Below are 23,564 nucleotides of genomic sequence, written 5' to 3'. Positions count from 1 at the left end.
GTCTTCACCTCTTTTTACGGTGCCCATTCCTCCTCGGTGCCCTCAGGGGCTCGTTCTGCCAACCCCGCCTTTATGCCGGGGCACAGACGATCCCAGCGAGCGCTTTCCCGAGGGACGCTCGCTCCCTCTGAGGAGGGTCTCAGAGCGGTCAGACCAGTTGTTCCCTGCCGGTGCGCCGTTACAGGGCGCTGCGTCTGCTGCTCAAGTTACACCAGAGGCCAGTCTCGAGAGGCTGGTACCCTTAGTAGAATTTCTGGCAGAGTGGAAAAGCCTTCCAAAAATATCTCATTGGGTCCTGCAGACAGTAGAAAAGGGTTATGCTATCCAGTTCAGGTGTCGTCCACCAAAATTCAGAGGGGTTCTGCACACAGTGGTGGGCCCCGAGCAGGCTCTGGTATTGGAACAAGAGGTGAAAACGCTCCTTCAAAAAGAGGCTATAGAACGGGTTCCTCCTCCCAGTTTGGAGTCAGGTTATTACAGCCGATATTTCATCGTTCCAAAGAAGGATGGGGGGTTGCGTCCAATTTTTAGACCTGCGCATATTGAATCGCTCGGTAGGGAAGCTAAAATTCAAGATGCTCACTATCAAGCAGATCGTGTCTCAAATCAGGTCCGAGGACTGGTTTGTCACGATAGATCTGAAGGACGCATACTTCCATGTGTCCATCCTTCCACAACACAGGAAGTTCCTGAGGTTCGCCTTCGGGGGCGAGGCGTACCAGTACAGGGTTCTTCCGTTTGGCCTAGCTTTATCTCCCCGCACTTTCACGAAATGCATGGATGCAGCACTAGTGCCTCTGAGGCTTCAGGGCATTCGTATTCTCAATTACATCGACGATTGGTTGATTTTAGCTCAGACCGAGCAGATGGCGGTTCGGCATCGAGATGTCGTCCTCGCTCATATCAGAAAGTTGGGGTTGAGGCTGAACGCAAAGAAAAGTGTATTATCTCCTTCCCAGAAGACCACTTTTCTGGGTGTCGTTTGGGATTCGGTATCGATGCGGGCGCGACTCTCTCCGACCCGCATCGCTTCGATTCTCTCAGCTGTGAAACAAGTGAAGCTAGGCCAGCTACTCACTGTCAAGCAGTTTCAGAGACTGTTGGGTCTGATGGCAGCAGCGTCCAACGTTATACCTTGCGGCCTGTTGTACATGAGACCGCTACAGTGGTGGCTCAGGACCAAGGGATTCTCCCCGAGGGGAAATCCGCTCCGCACGTTCAAAGTCACGCGGCGCTGCCTTCGTGCTCTGGTCATGTGGAGAGAAACTTGGTTCCTATCCAAAGGTCCTGTGCTGGGGGCTCTTTGTCGTCGCATAACGCTAACGACGGATGCTTCCCTCACAGGGTGGGGGGCGGTCATGAGTGGTCGCCCAGCCCAAGGTCTGTGGCAGGATCATCATCTTTCGTGGCACATAAATTGTCTAGAGATGTTGGCTGTGTTTCAGGCTCTGAAACACTTCCTAACAGACCTGAGAGGCCATCATGTGTTAGTTCAATCAGACAACACGTTGGTGGTCTCTTATATAAATCATCAGGGGGGCCTGCGGTCTCGCCGGCTTTACAAGTTGGCCCGTCAGATCCTCCTGTGGTCCCAAGGGAAGCTACTATCTCTGAGAGCAATGTATCTCCCTGGGTATTTGAATGTGGTAGCAGACTCCCTGTCGAGGCAGGGGCCGAGGCCAGGGGAATGGAGACTCCACCCCGAGGTGGTGGAGCTCCTTTGGTTGAGTTTCGGTCGCGCCGAGGTGGACCTATTCGCTTCCAAGGAGACCACTCATTGTCATCGGTGGTTCTCCATCACTCTTCCAGCCCCCCTGGGGTTGGATGCTATGGTGCAGCCGTGGCCGAGGTCACGTCTGTACGCCTTTCCCCCGATTGCTCTGTTACCAGGAGTTCTGGAGAGGGTCCGCCGGGACGGGGTCAGTCTACTACTAGTAGCCCCGTTCTGGCCGGCCCGAGTATGGTTTGCGGACCTGATTTCTCTCCTGGACGGTTCTCCTTTGGAGCTCCCGGTCAGGAGGGATCTACTCTCCCAGGCGGGGGGCACGATACTTCACCCCCGCCCAGAATTGTGGAAACTGTGGGCTTGGCCTCTGAGGGGGCCCAGCTCATAGACTCCGGTCTCTCAACCGAGGTTGTTGAGACCATTCCTAACTCCAGAGCTCCATCCACGAGGAAGCTTTATGCCTTGAAGTGGAAACTTTTCACTTCTTGGTGTGGAGAACACCTGCAGGACCCAGTTAACTGCCCAGTGGGTGCAGTGCTGGAATTCCTGCAGGAGCGCTTCTCCACAGGGTTATCCCCCTCCACACTAAAGGTGTATGTGGCGGCACTAGCTGCTTACCACGTCCCTTTCAGTGGAGTTTCTCTTGGGAGACACCCGCTTATAACTCGTTTCCTCCGTGGCACTTTGAGGCTGAGGCCAGCAGTTCGTACGAGGGTGCCGACTTGGGATCTGGCCATTGTATTAGAAGGTCTTTCCCTAGCTCCTTTTGAACCTATCGAAGAAGTTCCCGAGAAGTTTCTCACTTTTAAGACTATCTTTTTGCTTGCTATCTCTTCACTAAAAAGAATCGGAGATTTGCAGGCTCTGTCGGTTTCACCCTCGTGCCTGGAATTTGCACCTGGCATGGTTAAAGCTTTTCTGCATCCTAGACCAGGTTACGTTCCTAAGGTTCCTACTAATATTGTTAGACCTACGGTTCTGCAGGCTTTCTGTCCTCCTCCATTTATGTCATCGGACCAGGAGAAACTTAATTCACTCTGCCCTGTTAGGGCATTAGACGCTTATGTCCACAGAGCTGCCCTGTGGAGGAAATCAGAACAACTTTTTGTATGTTTCGGGCCACCCAGGAAAGGGTGTCCGGCGTCTAAACAGAGAATGAGCAAGTGGGTGGTTGAGGCTATCTCACTTGCTTATGAGTCGGCTGGCCAGCCTTCACCTTTGGTTGTCCGAGCTCACTCTACCAGGAGTATGGCTGCTTCTAAAGCTCTTTTGTCGGGGGTTTCCCTGAGTGATGTTTGTGATGCGGCTGGATGGTCTTCACCGCATACTTTTATTAAGTTCTATGACCTAGACTTAAGCTCTACCCCTGGGGCACAGGTGCTCTCGTCCTCTGTGCGCTAGTCTCACATGACGGTCATTTGGTCCTATGGCGACGTGGGTATTCGCGTTCCCGCAGCGTTTGACGCAGCTCGAAGTTCCCTTGAAAGGGAACGTCTCGGTTACGTATGTAACCCTAGTTCCCTGATAGGGAACGAGACGCTGCGTCGCTCCGCCATACTCCCGGCACTCCCGTTAGCGCTTCCTTCAAGCCTATCAGAAGCTAATGCGCTTGTGTTTTTGGGGTGCTTTATAGTTTCCTGGTCGATGACATCACCCGCCTATGACGTTTCATCTCTCCATTGGGCTGATTCCATACGTGCTTCATGACGCACAACGCAGGGGCGTTCCCGCAGCGTTTGACGCAGCGTCTCGTTCCCTATCAGGGAACTAGGGTTACATACGTAACCGAGACGTTCTCGGATTAGGTCGAGAACTAGTTGCGCTCTGTCTCAATTGATCCACTGAAAAAAAGTTTTTTGGAGTCGACACCACAGCTTATAAAAATTTATTTCTGGGTTATTTAGCTTGTTTGCTGTACACCTTGTCACACAGCAGCTTTTAGACATTGTTTTGTTTTTTGTAATAAGTCATAAATGACAAGGAGGCAGCCTCTCGCAATGCAAAGTCAATGGAGAAGGTTGGACCCCCCCCCCCTCCCCCTCGGGTGTGGGCGTGGCCTAAATACGCTCTGTCTCACAGAAATCGAGAAAAAATCTGGTAAACGCCCCCTATCAATATAGGATAAAATTGGCAACAAACTTTTGTTTGGCTTTATTGACCTTTCATCAAGATGGCACGTCAGTGTATTTTGAGGAGTGCTTTGATTTTATTTTGAGTGCTGTATTTTGAGGAGTGCTTTGATCCAGCGCAGGACACATTTTCTGAAGAGTAAGTAATTTATTTTAGTTATTAGAGTTGCCTAGCTATTTCAGACCTGTCCAGACTAAACTCAGTTTTTAATATTATGGGTGAAATGTTGTCCTGTGGTCTTTTCATAGTTTGTCTTACAAAACAAGCATTTATTCTCTATAATATGTAGAAAGAGAAAATTAAATATTCAGACTCTGGTTAGCATCATATTCGTGTGGTTTGAGGCTTTATTACCTTAATGCAAATATAGTGTTGGTAGCACAATCTGATAGATGGCATTATTCTACAGAAAACCAGCGTTTACTGTAAAATGCTGGCTCATTAAATGAGTTTAACTGTGTAATCCAATATCTGCTGAGGTGTAAATGTTTTGAACATGAATAACATAAGGTCACCGATGCCCCATCAACAGGGCATCAAGCATGAGACCATAATCCATTAATTGCCAATCACTTATGCACTAGTATGCCACCTTCTCCAATATCGGCATAGGTGTAAATGTTTCAATGATGCCTCATGGTCAGGCAATCATCACCCATATCAGCCATATACATTAATTGCCAATCACTTATGTATTCACTGGTATGCCACCTTGGACAACCTAAGGCTTTCAGAATGGCGCAAGCGCACAGCAGGTCATGTGACAAAAAACAACCGGGGGCGGTCAGGGACCTGGATATTGGATAGGGGGCGCTGGCCCAAAAAAAGGTTGAGAACTACTGACCTAAGCTAACAAATGTTTAGTAATATTTGTGCTTGTACCTTTTTTTTTTTTTTTTTTAGGAATGTGGTTCCTTCACGTGCACCTCACAAAGGGGCGGCACAAAAGCATCGTTCAGTTTTCAGCGTAGTTGAGAATCTTAACGAGTAAGTGCATATTATCTGATATTTTACAACTGACAGATTAATTTTGATAACATACTGCGAAATAATACAAACAAAGAGATTGTACGTTTTAAAAAGCTTTTTAATTAGTGGGCAATACATCAGTATTAGTAATGGATAATGTTTTTGTGATCCTGTTGTCAGCGCGCTCACTTTGTTTTCTCCCCCCACAGTTGTGCGAATGACTGTGACCAGATACCTGTTGCAAAGAGAGCCAAGAAGACTCTGTCATGGAGGGAAGAGACTGATGTCGACGTGGCCCCAAAGCCTCGGAGATTCCTGCCGGCACGGGAACCGGGGCCGCAGTTGAGTCTTGCTGACTCACAGTCCCCTGTGAGTCTGTTCAAACTGTTTTTCTCAGAGAGCGCCGTATCAAATCTGTGCCACAACACAAACGCTCAGGCTGCCAGGGCGCTCGCATAGGGTCGCAAATACAGTTGGACAGATGTCAGTGTTGGCGAGCTGTACCACTACATTGGACTCGTTTTCTACATGGCCATGGTGAAGATGAGCTCCATCGCTGACTACTGGCGGCAGGACAGTCTTTTCTCTGTGCCTTTTCCTGCCACAGTCATGTCTAGGGACCGATACCACACCATTTCATGGAATTTGCACATTAGTCACCCAGATGCAGACGAGGAAAATGACAAAAAGAGGGGCACAGCTGAACATGACCAGCTATTCAGGGTCAAACCCCTCATGGACAATATCCGTCTTGCGTGCAAAGCCTTCTATCATCCTAGAAGAAATTTATCTGTTAAGGAAAGACTGGTGGCATGCAGAGCAAGTGCTGGAATGAGACGGTTCATGAAAGCCAAGCCAACAAAGCTGGGTTTCAAGTGTTTTGTCCTTACTGACTCGTCGAATGGATATACTGTGGACCTCTCTGTGTACACGGGCAAGAACATCTTTCCCACGGACCATGGGCTTTCTTATGATGCTGTGATGTCTCTTCTGGACAGGAAGGTTTTGGGCTCTGTGTACCATGTGTACATGGACGATTTCTACACAAGTCCAAAGCTCTTAACAGACTTGTTTGCTATAAAGTTTGGTGCTTGTGGGACTTACAGAGACTATAGGAAGGACTTTCCACAGAGCGCATCTAATTCACTGACCAAAAAGTCCACCAGGGGATCCATCAGGTGGATTCGGGAGGGCCTCTTGTGTGTGTGAAGTGGATGGACAAACAAGTAGTATCTGTTTGTTCCACCATCCATGCTGCCTATACAGGAGATCGTGTGCAAAGAAAAGTGAAAGAAGATACACAGAGAACAAAGACTTTTCCATGTCCTGCGCCTGTGACCGCGTACAACCAGCACATGACAGGTGTTGACCGGTCCGACCAGCTGTTGCAGTACTACACTGCACAGCACAAAACCATGAAGTGGTACAGAAAAGTCTTTCTGCACTTCTTGGACATTGCTGCCACCAACACTTTCTTATTGCACAAGGAGCTACAAGGCAACATGACGCACAAGGAGTTTATGGAAGAGCTTATTGCACAGCTCTGTGGTGTGTCTGAGAAAGCAGCACCAAAACACACCAGTATTGACCATGTGCCGGTTCCTGGAGCTGAGCTGACCTCCGATATCAAAAATGTTGCCACTGCTGGTCGCCGCATGTGTGTTCACTGCAAAGCAGTGCATGGAAAGAAGCAACTAACACCATGGAAATGCCAGGCATGTGACGTTCACTTGTGTCTTCAGTTGAACAGGAACTGTTTCCAGGAATGGCATCAAGGTGTGTGAGTGTGTTCAAACCTGGGTGCACAAAAATGTGCCTTCAACACACCCCCTTTTTTATTTGATTTTGAGTTTACTGTGCACTATATTTGTAAATAAAATTTAAAAAAAAAGTCTCCTCACATTCTCACACATTTTTATTTTTCATATTCATAGACCCATTGGGGAACGGATCAATATCTCCCCGGGGTGCTGAATGCAGTGTTTATGACCATTGGCACTGTCTTGCATACTGCCATTCGAAGAAAATCAAAGTAGTATTTATTATTGTTATACAATCTGGGCTGAATGCAGTATAGTGAGCCGTTTGCCTAATGGTATATTTATACCATCAGCTGAGGCTGATGAATAGCTGTAGGGCATGTCCAACATCTTCAGGATCCAAACCCTCAGATTATATGGGATTTTAAATATTTGATGGGAGATTCTAGACCTCCATGAGCTATTTTGAGATATTCAGAACAGGTAACATCTCCATGTATTCTCTATTAAGGAGTTTCCCCAAAAACAGTTGTTGCTTTTGCCAGCATAATCCATTGGATATCTTCCTATCGTTCTCTGTGGCACATTTACTGACCAGGTTAAGGTAACCAGAGCACTGGAGCTTCATAGTAAGGCAAAAAGGAGAAAGACATCCCTTGCCAGTTTAAGCATCCTGTTCAAATGCTGTCAGTCACCCAGTTTACAAGAGTGTGAAAAGACCAAATATATAATTATTATTTACCTAAACAAAAGGTCGGGAACAACAGGGGCGTAAAACTGAAATATTTTGTCCCGTTGCTTTTATGGACTCTCTATCTATGGGCTTCTCCCTTGACTTTATGCCTCTATGTCCCCCCGATTCCCTCATAGACAGTAAAAGATTGCCTGCGAGCTTCTCCTCCTGTCTATACGGTAATAAGTGCGACAGAAAGTCGTGTACGTGGTTATAAGCAATCGTTAGGCTATTTTTACAAAAACGGCTTCTAGGGGTCCATAAGGTAAGATACAAAGTAACGGAGCCTTTTATACATTGTCCTGTTTCTTTAGAAATAAACAATGGACAAATTAAGTCTTTGGACGCCTCAGATGTAAAGTTATTCGCTGTCAAAGTGACGCCAAAATGAAGGGGGGTCAATGGAATGCTAACAGCAGGTGAAGTTCTGCTAAAATGGCGGCCCCCGCGAGGCCTCAGTTTCCAACTGATGGATTACCCCCTTGCTATTAGCTCAATTAGCTGCTATTAAAAAATGGCGGTCTTCTTCTTCTTCTTTCGAAGTTTTATGGCGGTTGGCAAACCAGCTAAAAGGTGCATTTACAGCCACCAACTGGACAGGAGTGTGAAGCAAATTATCAAATAATTCTGGAAGAAGAAGAAAAAAAAATTATATTAAACCATATTCTGTTAACCAATCCTGTGTGTCCCTTAGATAACGTTACCTCTTTAAAGCACTATCAACCATTTTCTCTTTCTGTGCGTTTTGAAATATGCTATTTACTGACAATGTATAAATACCTATGTAGCTTAATGATTCTGCAAAAATGTTCTCTGTTGTATTCTGTGCAATGAATCAACTCATGTTCAACTGTTTCTGACAAGCCACATTTTTCACAATTCACAGATTCTCTTTTCCCTATGATAGTGAGTAACAGTGAGTAATTGAGGCATGTATGCCCTATTCGAAGCCTAGATATTATGGAATCTTCCTTTCTGCTTCCGTATTTATTTCTCTCAATCCCAACTTTATTTTGAATTTTATACAGATGTCTTCCTTTTGTCTCCTTGTCCCATTTCTGGGTGGTTCTTCAACTATGGGCATTTTTGGCCTTGTGATCTTGAGGGGGAAAAAGTGTTCAAATCAAAATTGTCACAGTCTAACAGTTAAGTATAACTAGTCTAGTTTAATGATCCATAAGAGAACGCACTTACATTATAAGACAAATTAGTGTTTTTTGACATATTTTCCGATCCGCACTGAACAAATGTAATTTCCATCTCATGTAGATATTTGATTATTATTTTAAAATATTATGATATAGATAATTTCTTAACAGTGTAAGACCACTTTCACACATAGAATTACCAGTTTATACCTATATTGCAATTGCCATAGATTTGTGGATTAAGTAGATTAATTGTTATGAGGCCCAAAAACAAATCTTACATCCACCACAACCTGAAATATAATATTGGATTGGTTAGATGCATTTAAGAAAAATAACTACTTGTGTTATTACATTAAGTGGACCTTTATCCCATAAACTCTGCAGACATTTTTAATGAGTGATTAGAATTTTGTAAAAAAAAAAAATTAAAAGTTATGAAGAGGTGGAAATGACTGGGTGTTGTGGAAATGACAATTATTAGACGTCCATGTAGAAAAACAGAAGACATTTATTTTAAACTTTCTGAAACAGACAATTCCATTTAACAAATGATTAATCTCATTAGTCATTAGTTTGTTTGGTTCTGCTTTGGTATATGACTGCAGACCTTGAGAATAAACTCATTAAATATCGAGAATAAAGTCGTTGTGTTTCGAGAAAAAACTTGTTAAATTTCGAGAAAACAAACTCGAAATACAATCTTGAGAATAAACGTATTAAATTTCGAGAATAAAGTTGTGTTTCGAGAAAAAACTCGTTAAATTTCGAGAAAACAAACTCGAAATACAATCTTGAGAATAAACTTATTAAATTTCGAGAATAAAGTTGTTTCGAGAAAAAAAAAACTCGTTACATTTCGAAAAAAAGTCGAAACAATCGTGAGAATAAACTCCTTAAATTTCGAGAATAAAGTCGATGTGTTTCGAGAAAAAAAGTCTAAATTAAATGTAGGGAATAACGCATTCGATCAGTGTTCATTGCCTACTGATAGAGGACATGGCAGAGTTGGATCACTTACTCAAGCTAAATTTAAGACTTTCTTTCAGTAGCAAAGAAATACTGCCACTGTAGTAGTCACTTGGACTATTTTTACGATGTCTTTAATAACTTCGGGGCTGGCAAGTTTCAATCCTTTAGAAGCCTATGATCCAGCTCTCAGATTTCATCAAAAATATCTTAATTTGTGTTCCGGAGATGAACGAAGGTCTTACGGGGTTGGAACAACATGAGGGTGAGTAATAACTGACAGAATTTACATTTTTGGGTGAACTCTTTAAGCTAAATCCCAGACTAAAATGCATGATTGAGCTGTTAACTGGTGCTGAAAGCAACTTGCACTGATATATCTTACTTAAAAAATATTATCTTCTCTTGTCTCAATATGCACAACAGTAATGTTTTTTTTACCAAGGCACATTTATCAAAACTACTTAAAGGTCCTAATTGCCTAATCCTGGCTTAATCTAAATCATGTTTGTGAAACCAGGCTGTAAGAATTGATAAATTAGGAAATTCCAGTCTGTTTCGGGGGTGACCAGACACTGAGAGGACAAAAGGACCTCTCTGGAGATTACCATTTGAACTGGCCTTCATGCACCATTGAGACGAAAGTCTCACCTCCGAACCAACTTCATCTACATCTCCCCTCACCCCCACCTGAATGCACCCAAGAAAATGTAGTTTTAATGTGAATGATTATCACAGAGTATTTTCATGTTTAGTATTATTTAAAATGTCACAGTGCGACTGGTACAAATGTCCTATTTCCAAATAAGTAAAACAAAGGGTAATAAGGTTTTTGAGATTTTATGGATAACTAGCACACAAGGAGGTGTTGGCCTCTAGACAAAGGGTCTCCCTACACCCAGAGGTGCTACCTCTGAATGCAAATGTCTCACTGTTAGCAAATGGTTACTAGCAGGTAAATTTCCACTGTGAATGATGTTTAGATCTGAAATGAGGTCTGGGTATATAATGAAACGCAGCGAGAGCTCGGGGCCTTTTCTGTACTTCAGATCGGTCCGTGAGGCTGAGAGGAAGACCTCTCAGCCTCAGGCTATTTCTTAAAGTCGGGTTTGCATCTTCTCTCTATTCCAGAGCATTTGATGTTTTGTATCGATTATCTTTCAATTGATTATGAAATTGGCATGATACATTTACCTGACATAATAAATTGTTACATTTGATTATTTTAACTGACTCTGACATTGTTTTCATTGAAGAGTTAAACGGAATAGTCAAACATTCGCTCACTTTTAGTGAGGCACAGATATTATTAAAACCTTTCATTTATGGAGTCAGATGAAGTAACGAGTAAATACATATGAGAAAATGTATTGCATTTAACCAAAAATACTTTGCCACGAGAAAAGACAGTAACACGCAGAGACCTTCACCGCTAATTCGAATACCGCCATTGGATCGAGTTAGACGGCCTTACAAGGCCATAAATGTTTTATTTGTATAAAATGTTCATGGGTTTTAGTCACATTTTTAGAGCCACTTGTTTTTCCTGAATGTGATGTTAATTTCTGTTCAAACAGTGTAGGGTCATAAATAAAAACATTTGCATGTAAACTGAATGTTTAAAGTTCGACTTTGAGAGACTTTTTTATTCAACGCCATATTAACTACATCCCTACGTTGGTTTTGATTGAAATTAGTAAAAATAGACAATTGACCCTTCGCTAAGCCCCGCCCTCCCTAGTTACTGTTGCTACGCCTGTCAAGCTTTCGTGTCTGGCACGTCTATTACAGTGTGTAGGCTATGCACCGGTGTCAGACATTCCCAATGAGATAATTAGTAATTTTTGGCGAACATGTGAAATATCTGAGAGAGCAGGACAAAGGGGACTGCAGTATGCATTCGAGGGATATATCCACGAAATAATATGCAACAGCAGGGTAAGTGAAATGTGAAAATAATCTAATAATTATATATCAAACAGTTTATCCATACATTTTGTGGAATAACACTAACACCGGGAGAGCCGCGATCAGATTGTGTTAAAGTTACTAAGCCAGGGGTAACGTTAGGCCGTCGATTAACGAATTGCTGAAATATATTTTAAAGTATGTCAGTGAGCCTCCGTCTTGTCTTTAATCGTCTTATTTTACGTTAAAATATATGCATTATGAACAAAGAACAGTCATTATTTCCAACTTCCAAGCAATATGTGTTTTTGTTAATCCTGTGGACATGTAGTTGTGAATGGGGTCTCCCACACTGCTGATCCACGCACATCATTTCTCCTCTTGGCTTTTAGATTTTCGGGAAGGAAAAAAATTCCACTCCCGCGTCCAAACTTTTAGGATACCGGGTATCAGATTAGCACAATCCATACGCACAACGCTTCGGCATGTTTCACTCGCTCGAAAGCTTGCCAGACCTCCCGCGCCTAGTTACGGTTGCTAAGACACGATTGGTCGGTTGCGGTTTTCGGGCGTGGCTTAGCGAAGGGTCAATTAACTGGCATAGAATCCTGCTGTACATAAAGCAAGATTGATTTGATATTGTTTCTATGTTGATTCAATGTTAAATAAATGATTTAATTAAGGTTGAAAAAACATTGATTTTATGTCCATCTTGATTGATTTTTCATCGTTGAAATAACATTATTTCAGGGTGCAAACCTGTTGAAAAATCAATGTTAAATTTCAACATTGTTTCAATGATCTTTTGGTTAATGCATTAGCATTGATTCAATGTTGATTCAGTGTTGGTCTGCTATCTGGGAGGCAATAAGACGTGAAGCATCAGCAGGAAGAATGGGTAAATTGTGGGATCCTGACTCTCAGTATGTCTACGTGGGTGGTGAAATAAGCAATCGACATGGTTAAAATTATGAAGTTTTTTTTTTTTTTTTTTTTTTTTACAATATCATGTGGCGTTCCAGTGGCCGTTGTTCTCGCATTAGGTCGAGAACTAGTTGCGCTCTGTCTCAATTGATCCACTTTTATGTCCTGAAAAAAAAGTTTTTTGGAGTCGACACCACAGCTTATAAAAATTTATTTCTGGGTTATTTAGCTTGTTTGCTGTAAACCTTGTCACACAGCAGCTTTTAGACATTGTTTTGTTTTTTGTAATAAGTCATAAATGACAAGGAGGCAGCCTCTCGCAATGCAAAGTCAATGGAGAAGGTTGGACCCCCCCCCCCCCCCCCGGGTGTGGGCGTGGCCTAAATACGCTCTGTCTCACAGAAATCGAGAAAAAATCTGGTAAACGCCCCCTATCAATATAGGATAAAATTGGCAGCAAACTTTTGTTTGGCTTTATTGACCTTTCATCAAGATGGCACGTCACGCACGCGAGCAAGCTCTCCATATGACCATAGACAGTGAGGAAGAATTATTTTTTTCCTCAGAGTCCGAAGACGACGAAGACCTTGACGATGAAAGGCTGTATTTTGAGGAGTGCTTTGATCCAGCGCAGGACACATTTTCTGAAGAGTAAGTAATTTATTTTAGTTATTAGAGTTGCCTAGCTATTTCAGACCTGTCCAGACTAAACTCAGTTTTTAATATTATGGGTGAAATGTTGTCCTGTGGTCTTTTCATAGTTTGTCTTACAAAACAAGCATTTATTCTCTATAATATGTAGAAAGAGAAAATTAAATATTCAGACTCTGGTTAGCATCATATTCGTGTGGTTTGAGGCTTTATTACCTTAATGCAAATATAGTGTTGGTAGCACAAACTGATAGATGGCATTATTCTACAGAAAACCAGCGTTTACTGTAAAATGCTGGCTCATTAAATGAGTTTAACTGTGTAATCCAATATCTGCTGAGGTGTCAATGTTTTGAACGTGAATAACATAAGGTCACCGATGCCCCATCAACAGGGCATCAAGCATGAGACCATAATCCATTAATTGCCAATCACTTATGCACTAGTATGCCACCTTCTCCAATATCTGCATAGGTGTAAATGTTTCAATGATGCCTCATGGTCAGGCAATCATCACCCATATCAGCCATATACATTAATTGCCAATCACTTATGTATTCACTGGTATGCCACCTTGGACAACCTAAGGCTTTCAGAATGGCGCAAGCGCACAGCAGGTCATGTGACAAAAAACAACCGGGGGCGGTCAGGGACCTGGATATTGGATAGGGGGCGCTGGCCCAAAAAAAGGGTGAGAACTACTGACCTAAGCTAACAAATGTTTACTAATATTTGTGCTTGTACCTTTTTTTTTTTTTTTTAGGAATGTGGTTCCTTCATGTGCACCTCACAAAGGGGCGGCACAAAAGCATCGTTCAGTTTTCAGCGCAGTTGAGAATCTTAACGAGTAAGTGCATATTATCTGATATTTTACAACTGACAGATTAATTTTGATAACATACTGCGAAATAATGCAAACAAAGTGATTGTACGTTTTAAAAAGCTTTTTAATTAGTGGGCAATACATCAGTATTAGTAATGGATAATGTTTTTGTGATCCTGTTGTCAGCGCGCTCACTTTGTTTTCTCCCCCCACAGTTGTGCGAATGACTGTGACCAGATACCTGTTGCAAAGAGAGCCAAGAAGACTCTGTCATGGAGGGAAGAGACTGATGTCGACGTGGCCCCAAAGCCTCGGAGATTCCTGCCGGCACGGGAACCTGGGCCGCAGTTGAGTCTTGCTGACTCACAGTCCCCTGTGAGTCTGTTCAAACTGTTTTTCTCAGAGAGCGCCGTATCAAATCTGTGCCACAACACAAACGCTCAGGCTGCCAGGGCGCTCGCAAAGGGTCGCAAATACAGTTGGACAGATGTCAGTGTTGGCGAGCTGTACCACTACATTGGACTCGTTTTCTACATGGCCATGGTGAAGATGAGCTCCATCGCTGACTACTGGCGGCAGGACAGTCTTTTCTCTGTGCCTTTTCCTGCCACAGTCATGTCTAGGGACCGATACCGCACCATTTCATGGAATTTGCACATTAGTCACCCAGATGCAGACGAGGAAAATGACAAAAAGAGGGGCACAGCTGAACATGACCAGCTTTTCAGGGTCAAACCCCTCATGGACACTATCCGTCTTGCGTGCAAAGCCTTCTATCATCCTAGAAGAAATTTATCTGTTAAGGAAAGACTGGTGGCATGCAGAGCAAGTGCTGGAATGAGACGGTTCATGAAAGTCAAGCCAACAAAGCTGGGTTTCAAGTGTTTTGTCCTTACTGACTCGTCGAATGGATATACTGTGGACCTCTCTGTGTACACGGGCAAGAACATCTTTCCCACGGACCATGGGCTTTCTTATGATGCTGTGATGTCTCTTCTGGACAGGAAGGTTTTGGGCTCTGGGTACCATGTGTACATGGACGATTTCTACACAAGTCCAAAGCTCTTAACAGACTTGTTTGCTATAAAGTTTGTTGCTTGTGGGACTTACAGAGACTATAGGAAGGACTTTCCACAGAGCGCATCTAATTCACTGACCAAAAAGTCCACCAGGGGATCCATCAGGTGGATTCGGGATGGGCCTCTTGTGTGTGTGAAGTGGATGGACAAACAAGTAGTATCTGTTTGTTCCACCATCCATGCTGCCTATACAGGAGATCGTGTGCAAAGAAAAGTGAAAGAAGATACACAGAGAACAAAGACTTTTCCATGTCCTGCGCCTGTGACCGCCTACGACCAGCACATGACAGGTGTTGACCGTTCCGACCAGCTGTTGCAGTACTACACTGCACAGCACAAAACCATGAAGTGGTACAGAAAAGTCTTTCTGCACTTCTTGGACATTTCTGCCACCAACGCTTTCTTATTGCACAAGGAGCTACAAGGCAACATGACGCACAAGGAGTTTATGGAAGAGCTTATTGCACAGCTCTGTGGTGTGTCTGAGAAAGCAGCACCAAAACATACCAGTATTGACCATGTGCCGGTTCCTGGAGCTGAGCTGACCTCCGATATCAAAAATGTTGCCACTGCTGGTCGCCGCATGTGTGTTCACTGCAAAGCAGTGCATGGAAAGAAGCAACTAACACCATGGAAATGCCAGGCATGTGACGTTCACTTGTGTCTTTAGTTGAACAGGAACTGTTTCCAGGAATGGCACCAAGGTGTGTGAGTGTGTTCAAACCTGGGTGCACAAAAATGTGCCTTCAACACACCCCCTTTTTTATTTGATTTTGAGTTTACTGTGCACTATATTTGTAAATAAAATTTTAAAAAAAAGTCTCCTCACATTCTCACACATTTTTATTTTTCATATTCATAGACCCATTGGGGAACGGATCAATATCTCCCCGGGGTGCTGAATGCAGTATTTATGACCATTGGCACTGTCTTGCATACTGCCATTCGAAGAAAATCAAAGTAGTATTTATTATTGTTATACAATCTGGGCTGAATGCAGTATAGTGAGCCGTTTGCCTAATGGTATATTTATACCATCAGCTGAGGCTGATGAATAGCTGTAGGGCATGTCCAACATCTTCAGGATCCAAACCTTCAGATTATATGGGATTTTAAATATTTGATGGGAGATTCTAGACCTCCATGAGCTATTTTGAGATATTCAGAACAGGTAACATCTCCATGTATTCTCTATTAAGGAGTTTCCCCAAAAACAGTTGTTGCTTTTGCCAGCATAATCCATTGGATATCTTCCTATCGTTCTCTGTGGCACATTTACTGACCAGGTTAAGGTAACCAGAGCACTGGAGCTTCATAGTAAGGCAAAAAGGAGAAAGACATCCCTTGCCAGTTTAAGCATCCTGTTCAAATGCTGTCAGTCACCCAGTTTACAAGAGTGTGAAAAGACCAAATATATAATTATTATTTACCTAAACAAAAGGTCGGGAACAACAGGGGCGTAAAACTGAAATATTTTGTCCCGTTGCTTTTATGGACTCTCTATCTATGGGCTTCTCCCTTGACTTTATGCCTCTATGTCCCCCCGATTCCCTCATAGACAGTAAAAGATTGCCTGCGAGCTTCTCCTCCTGTCTATACGGTAATAAGTGCGACAGAAAGTCGCGTACGTGGTTATAAGCAATCGTTAGGCTATTTTTACAAAAACGGCTTCTAGGGGTCCATAAGGTAAGATACAAAGTAACGGAGCCTTTTATACATTGTCCTGTTTCTTTAGAAATAAACAATGGACAAATTAAGTCTTTGGACGCCTCAGATGTAAAGTTATTCGCTGTCAAAGTGACGCCAAAATGAAGGGGGGTCAATGGAATGCTAACAGCAGGTGAAGTTCTGCTAAAATGGCGGCCCCCGCGAGGCCTCAGTTTCCAACTGATGGATTACCCCCTTGCTATTAGCTCGATTAGCTGCTATTAAAAAATGGCGGTCTTCTTCTTCTTCTTTCGAAGTTTTATGGCGGTTGGCAAACCAGCTAAAAGGTGCATTTACAGCCACCAACTGGACAGGAGTGTGAAGCAAATTATCAAATAATTCTGGAAGAAGAAGAAAAAAAAATTATATTAAACCATATTCTGTTAACCAATCCTGTGTGTCCCTTAGATAACGTTACCTCTTTAAAGCACTATCAACCATTTTCTCTTTCTGTGCGTTTTGAAATCGTCTCGGTTACGTATGTAACCCTAGTTCCCTGATAGGGAACGAGACGCTGCGTCAAACGCTGCGGGAACGCCCCTGCGTTGTGCGTCATGAAGCACGTATGGAATCAGCCCAATGGAGAGATGAAACGTCATAGGCGGGTGACGTCATCGACCAGGAAACTATAAAGCACCCCAAAAACACAAGCGCATTAGCTTCTGATAGGCTTGAAGGAAGCGCTAACGGGAGTGCCGGGAGTATGGCGGAGCGACGGAGCGTCTCGTTCCCTATCAGGGAACTAGGGTTACATACGTAACCGAGACGTTCCCTTTCAAGGGAACTTCGAGCTGCGTCAAACGCTGCGGGAACGCGAATACCCACGTCGCCATAGGACCAAATGACCGTCATGTGAGACTAGCGCACAGAGGACGAGAGCACCTGTGCCCCAGGGGTAGAGCTTAAGTCTAGGTCATAGAACTTAATAAAAGTATGCGGTGAAGACCATCCAGCCGCATCACAAACATCACTCAGGGAAACCCCCGACAAAAGAGCTTTAGAAGCAGCCATACTCCTGGTAGAGTGAGCTCGGACAACCAAAGGTGAAGGCTGGCCAGCCGACTCATAAGCAAGTGAGATAGCCTCAACCACCCACTTGCTCATTCTCTGTTTAGACGCCGGACACCCTTTCCTGGGTGGCCCGAAACATACAAAAAGTTGTTCTGATTTCCTCCACAGGGCAGCTCTGTGGACATAAGCGTCTAATGCCCTAACAGGGCAGAGTGAATTAAGTTTCTCCTGGTCCGATGACATAAATGGAGGAGGACAGAAAGCCTGCAGAACCGTAGGTCTAACAATATTAGTAGGAACCTTAGGAACGTAACCTGGTCTAGGATGCAGAAAAGCTTTAACCATGCCAGGTGCAAATTCCAGGCACGAGGGTGAAACCGACAGAGCCTGCAAATCTCCGATTCTTTTTAGTGAAGAGATAGCAAGCAAAAAGATAGTCTTAAAAGTGAGAAACTTCTCGGGAACTTCTTCGATAGGTTCAAAAGGAGCTAGGGAAAGACCTTCTAATACAATGGCCAGATCCCAAGTCGGCACCCTCGTACGAACTGCTGGCCTCAGCCTCAAAGTGCCACGGAGGAAACGAGTTATAAGCGGGTGTCTCCCAAGAGAAACTCCACTGAAAGGGACGTGGTAAGCAGCTAGTGCCGCCACATACACCTTTAGTGTGGAGGGGGATAACCCTGTGGAGAAGCGCTCCTGCAGGAATTCCAGCACTGCACCCACTGGGCAGTTAACTGGGTCCTGCAGGTGTTCTCCACACCAAGAAGTGAAAAGTTTCCACTTCAAGGCATAAAGCTTCCTCGTGGATGGGGCTCTGGAGTTAAGAATGGTCTCAACAACCTCGGTTGAGAGACCGGAGTCTATGAGCTGGGCCCCCTCAGAGGCCAAGCCCACAGTTTCCACAATTCTGGGCGGGGGTGAAGTATCGTGCCCCTCATGACCGCCCCCCACCCTGTGAGGGAAGCATCCGTCGTTAGCGTTATGCGACGACAAAGAGCCCCCAGCACAGGACCTTTGGATAGGAACCAAGTTTCTCTCCACATGACCAGAGCACGAAGGCAGCGCCGCGTGACTTTGAACGTGCGGAGCGGATTTCCCCTCGGGGAGAATCCCTTGGTCCTGAGCCACCACTGTAGCGGTCTCATGTACAACAGGCCGCAAGGTATAACGTTGGACGCTGCTGCCATCAGACCCAACAGTCTCTGAAACTGCTTGACAGTGAGTAGCTGGCCTAGCTTCACTTGTTTCACAGCTGAGAGAATCGAAGCGATGCGGGTCGGAGAGAGTCGCGCCCGCATCGATACCGAATCCCAAACGACACCCAGAAAAATGGTCTTCTGGGAAGGAGATAATACAGTTTTCTTTGCGTTCAGCCTCAACCCCAACTTTCTGATATGAGCGAGGACGACATCTCGATGCCGAACCGCCATCTGCTCGGTCTGAGCTAAAATCAACCAATCGTCGATGTAATTGAGAATACGAATGCCCTGAAGCCTCAGAGGCACTAGTGCTGCATCCATGCATTTCGTGAAAGTGCGGGGAGATAAAGCTAGGCCAAACGGAAGAACCCTGTACTGGTACGCCTCGCCCCCGAAGGCGAACCTCAGGAACTTCCTGTGTTGTGGAAGGATGGACACATGGAAGTATGCGTCCTTCAGATCTATCGTGACAAACCAGTCCTCGGACCTGATTTGAGACACGATCTGCTTGATAGTGAGCATCTTGAATTTTAGCTTCCCTACCGAGCGATTCAATATGCGCAGGTCTAAAATTGGACGCAACCCCCCATCCTTCTTTGGAACGATGAAATATCGGCTGTAATAACCTGACTCCAAACTGGGAGGAGGAACCCGTTCTATAGCCTCTTTTTGAAGGAGCGTTTTCACCTCTTGTTCCAATACCAGAGCCTGCTCGGGGCCCACCACTGTGTGCAGAACCCCTCTGAATTTTGGTGGACGACACCTGAACTGGATAGCATAACCCTTTTCTACTGTCTGCAGGACCCAATGAGATATTTTTGGAAGGCTTTTCCACTCTGCCAGAAATTCTACTAAGGGTACCAGCCTCTCGAGACTGGCCTCTGGTGTAACTTGAGCAGCAGACGCAGCGCCCTGTAACGGCGCACCGGCAGGGAACAACTGGTCTGACCGCTCTGAGACCCTCCTCAGAGGGAGCGAGCGTCCCTCGGGAAAGCGCTCGCTGGGATCGTCTGTGCCCCGGCATAAAGGCGGGGTTGGCAGAACGAGCCCCTGAGGGCACCGAGGAGGAATGGGCACCGTAAAAAGAGGTGAACACGTTTCCGCCTCGGTGGGGACCACCCTCAGCATCCTGAACGGCTTGGCGTCAGGACTTCTTCTTAGCCGAAGCCTTCTTAGCCAATATAACTGTCCTCAGATCAGTTCTACTGGGAGAAGGCTCCAGCTGAGAGTGTCGCGGCTGAGCCCACTGTCCAGCAGGGGGAGCACGAGACGCGACACTCTGCCTCTGCTGCGCTCTATGTGATGAGCTCGAAGACGGCCGGGGCTGCTCCCGCCCAGCAGCCCCAGGGACATGAACTTTAAGGGGAAGAAACTTTTTAAAAGCTGCAGTTTGTTTCTTTTCTTCTTGGAATTTATCGATAACTGAATTCACAGCATCACCAAACAACCCCATGGGAGAAAGAGGAGCATCTAAAAGAAAAGCTTTTTCTCTCTCTTTAATATTAGTCTGATTTAACCACAAATGTCTTTCTGCGGCCACCAGAGCTGCCATAGAACGACCCATTAATTTGGCCGATTCTCTGGTGGCACGCAGGGATAAATCAGCAGCCTGACGCAGTTCGCGAACTACGTCAGTACTGACCTCCTCACTCTCACTCATGTCCCTTAGCAGATCAGCCTGGTATGCCTGCAAGATTGACATAGTATGCAGACATGACACAGCCTGACCTGCTGCCGAATATGCTTTACCCACCAAAGCCGAAGTGTTTCTTAAAGGCTTGGTGGGTAATGCCGGTGCCTTAAAAGATGATGCTGCTTCGGGGGAGAGATGGCTCGCAAGCGTCTCTTCCACACGAGGCAAAGCACCATAACCATGAGCCTTGGCTCCCATAATATTAGCGTATGTTGAAGTCTGGGGACTAAACACTCTATATGACACCGGTTTTCTCCATGATTTCGACACCTCGGTGTGGAGATCATGGAAAAACGGCAGGCACCGGCGTGGAGGCTGCACACGTGACGGCAAAAATCTCTCATCCAACTTTGATTTAGAAACAGACTCCTGTCTAGTCACTGGCCATTCAATATTAAGTTTTTCAACAGCTCTTGTTAACACCTCCATAAGCTCATCACTCTCAGGAGTGTGGGGTGGCGAATCCTCCACATCTCCCTCAACACTAACAACATCAAGTTCCTCAGAACTGGATAGCTGCAGCATTGGTGCCTCAGCCCGAGCGGAAGAAACCGCAGCGCGTGCTTCCGAACCCGGGACTGAGGCACTGGATCTCACAGGTGAAGGGAGAGATAAGGCAGAGCCCGTCTCAAACCCCGCTGTGAGATCCATCTGCGATCCCCACGATAAGCGCCGCCGCTCTGCCTCGGCAGAAGCGGGACCCGAACCGCGGGGAGCGCGCACCGAACCGCTCTCCTCAAAGAGCGATCGGCGGGAGCGGAGCGTCCTTAACGGCAAACGCTCGCAATGCTCACAGTCTGCTCCCTCGAGAGCAAACTGGGCATGCTGAACTCCCAAACAAACAACACAAAGATCATGTGTATCCCCGCTCGTTAAATAACGCGAGCAGGGAGGAACACACTTTCTAAACTGCTGTTCGTCCGCCATAATCTCTCAATATATATATATATAGGGATAAATTGTTTGTGTGGTGCAGGGTATGTAAGACAGACAATATCACACAGGGACAGATTCACATGTAGCGCGACTGAAAGCACAGAAGCTAATGCGCTTGTGTTTTTGGGGTGCTTTATAGTTTCCTGGTCGATGACGTCACCCGCCTATGACGTTTCATCTCTCCATTGGGCTGATTCCATACGTGCTTCATGACGCACAACGCAGGGGCGTTCCCGCAGCGTTTGACGCAGCTCGAAGTTCCCTTGAAAGGGAAATGCTATTTACTGACAATGTATAAATACCTATGTAGCTTAATGATTCTGCAAAAATGTTCTCTGTTGTATTCTGTGCAATGAATCAACTCATGTTCAACTGTTTCTGACAAGCCACATTTTTCACAATTCACAGATTCTCTTTTCCCTATGATAGTGAGTAACAGTGAGTAATTGAGGCATGTATGCCCTATTCGAAGCCTAGATATTATGGAATCTTCCTTTCTGCTTCCGTATTTATTTCTCTCAATCCCAACTTTATTTTGAATTTTATACAGATGTCTTCCTTTTGTCTCCTTGTCCCATTTCTGGGTGGTTCTTCAACTATGGGCATTTTTGGCCTTGTGATCTTGAGGGGGAAAAAGTGTTCAAATCAAAATTGTCACAGTCTAACAGTTAAGTATAACTAGTCTAGTTTAATGATCCATAAGAGAACGCACTTACATTATAAGACAAATTGGTGTTTTTTGACATATTTTCCGATCCGCACTGAACAAATGTAATTTCCATCTCATGTAGATATTTGATTATTATTTTAAAATATTATGATATAGATAATTTCTTAACAGTGTAAGACCACTTTCACACATAGTATTACCAGTTTATACCTATATTGCAATTGCCATAGATTTGTGGATTAAGTAGATTAATTGTTATGAGGCCCAAAAACAAATCTTACATCCACCACAACCTGAAATATAATATTGGATTGGTTAGATGCATTTAAGAAAAATAACTACTTGTGTTATTACATTAAGTGGACCTTTATCCCATAAACTCTGCAGACATTTTTAAGGAGTGATTAGAATTTTATAAAAAAAAAAAATTAAAAGTTATGAAGAGGTGGAAATGACTGGGTGTTGTGGAAATGACAATTAATAGACGTCCATGTAGAAAAACAGAAGACATTTATTTTAAACTTTCTGAAACAGACAATTCCATTTAACAAATGATTAATCTCATTAGTCATTAGTTTGTTTGGTTCTGCTTTGGTATATGACTGAGACCTTGAGAATAAACTCATTAAATATCGAGAATAAAGTCGTTGTGTTTCGAGAAAAAACTCGTTAAATTTCGAGAAAACAAACTCGAAATACAATCTTGAGAATAAACGTATTAAATTTCGAGAATAAAGTTGTGTTTCGAGAAAAAACTCGTTAAATTTCGAGAAAACAAACTCGAAATACAATCTTGAGAATAAACTTATTAAATTTCGAGAATAAAGTTGTGTTTCGAGAAAAAAAAAACTCGTTACATTTCGAAAAAAAGTCGAAACAATCGTGAGAATAAACTCCTTAAATTTCGAGAATAAAGTCGATGTGTTTCGAGAAAAAAAGTATAAATTAAATGTAGGGAATAACGCATTCGATCAGTGTTCATTGCCTACTGATAGAGGACATGGCAGAGTCGGATCACTTACTCAAGCTAAATTTAAGACTTTCTTTCAGTAGCAAAGAAATACTGCCACTGTAGTAGTCACTTGGACTATTTTTACGATGTCTTTAATAACTTCGGGGCTGGCAAGTTTCAATCCTTTAGAAGCCTATGATCCAGCTCTCAGATTTCCTCAAAAATATCTTAATTTGTGTTCCGGAGATGAACGAAGGTCTTACGGGGTTGGAACAACATGAGGGTGAGTAATAACTGACAGAATTTACATTTTTGGGTGAACTCTTTAAGCTAAATCCCAGACTAAAATGCATGATTGAGCTGTTTTAACTGAAAGCAACTTGCACTGATATATCTTACTTAAAAAATATTATCTTCTCTTGTCTCAATATGCACAACAGTAATGTTTTTTTTACCAAGGCACATTTATCAAAACTACTTAAAGGTCCTAATTGCCTCCTGGCTTAATCTAAATCATGTTTGTGAAACCAGGCCATAAATGTTTTATTTGTATAAAATGTTCATGGGTTTTAGTCA

The sequence above is a fragment of the Siphateles boraxobius genome, unplaced genomic scaffold, assembly GCF_051911475.1.
Source record: "Siphateles boraxobius isolate OS27281-9 unplaced genomic scaffold, OSU_SipBor_1 65, whole genome shotgun sequence".
In the NCBI taxonomy this organism is placed as follows: domain Eukaryota; kingdom Metazoa; phylum Chordata; class Actinopteri; order Cypriniformes; family Leuciscidae; genus Siphateles; species Siphateles boraxobius.
The sequence above is the reverse complement of the archived record's forward strand: the minus strand, read 5'-3'. Positions refer to the sequence as shown.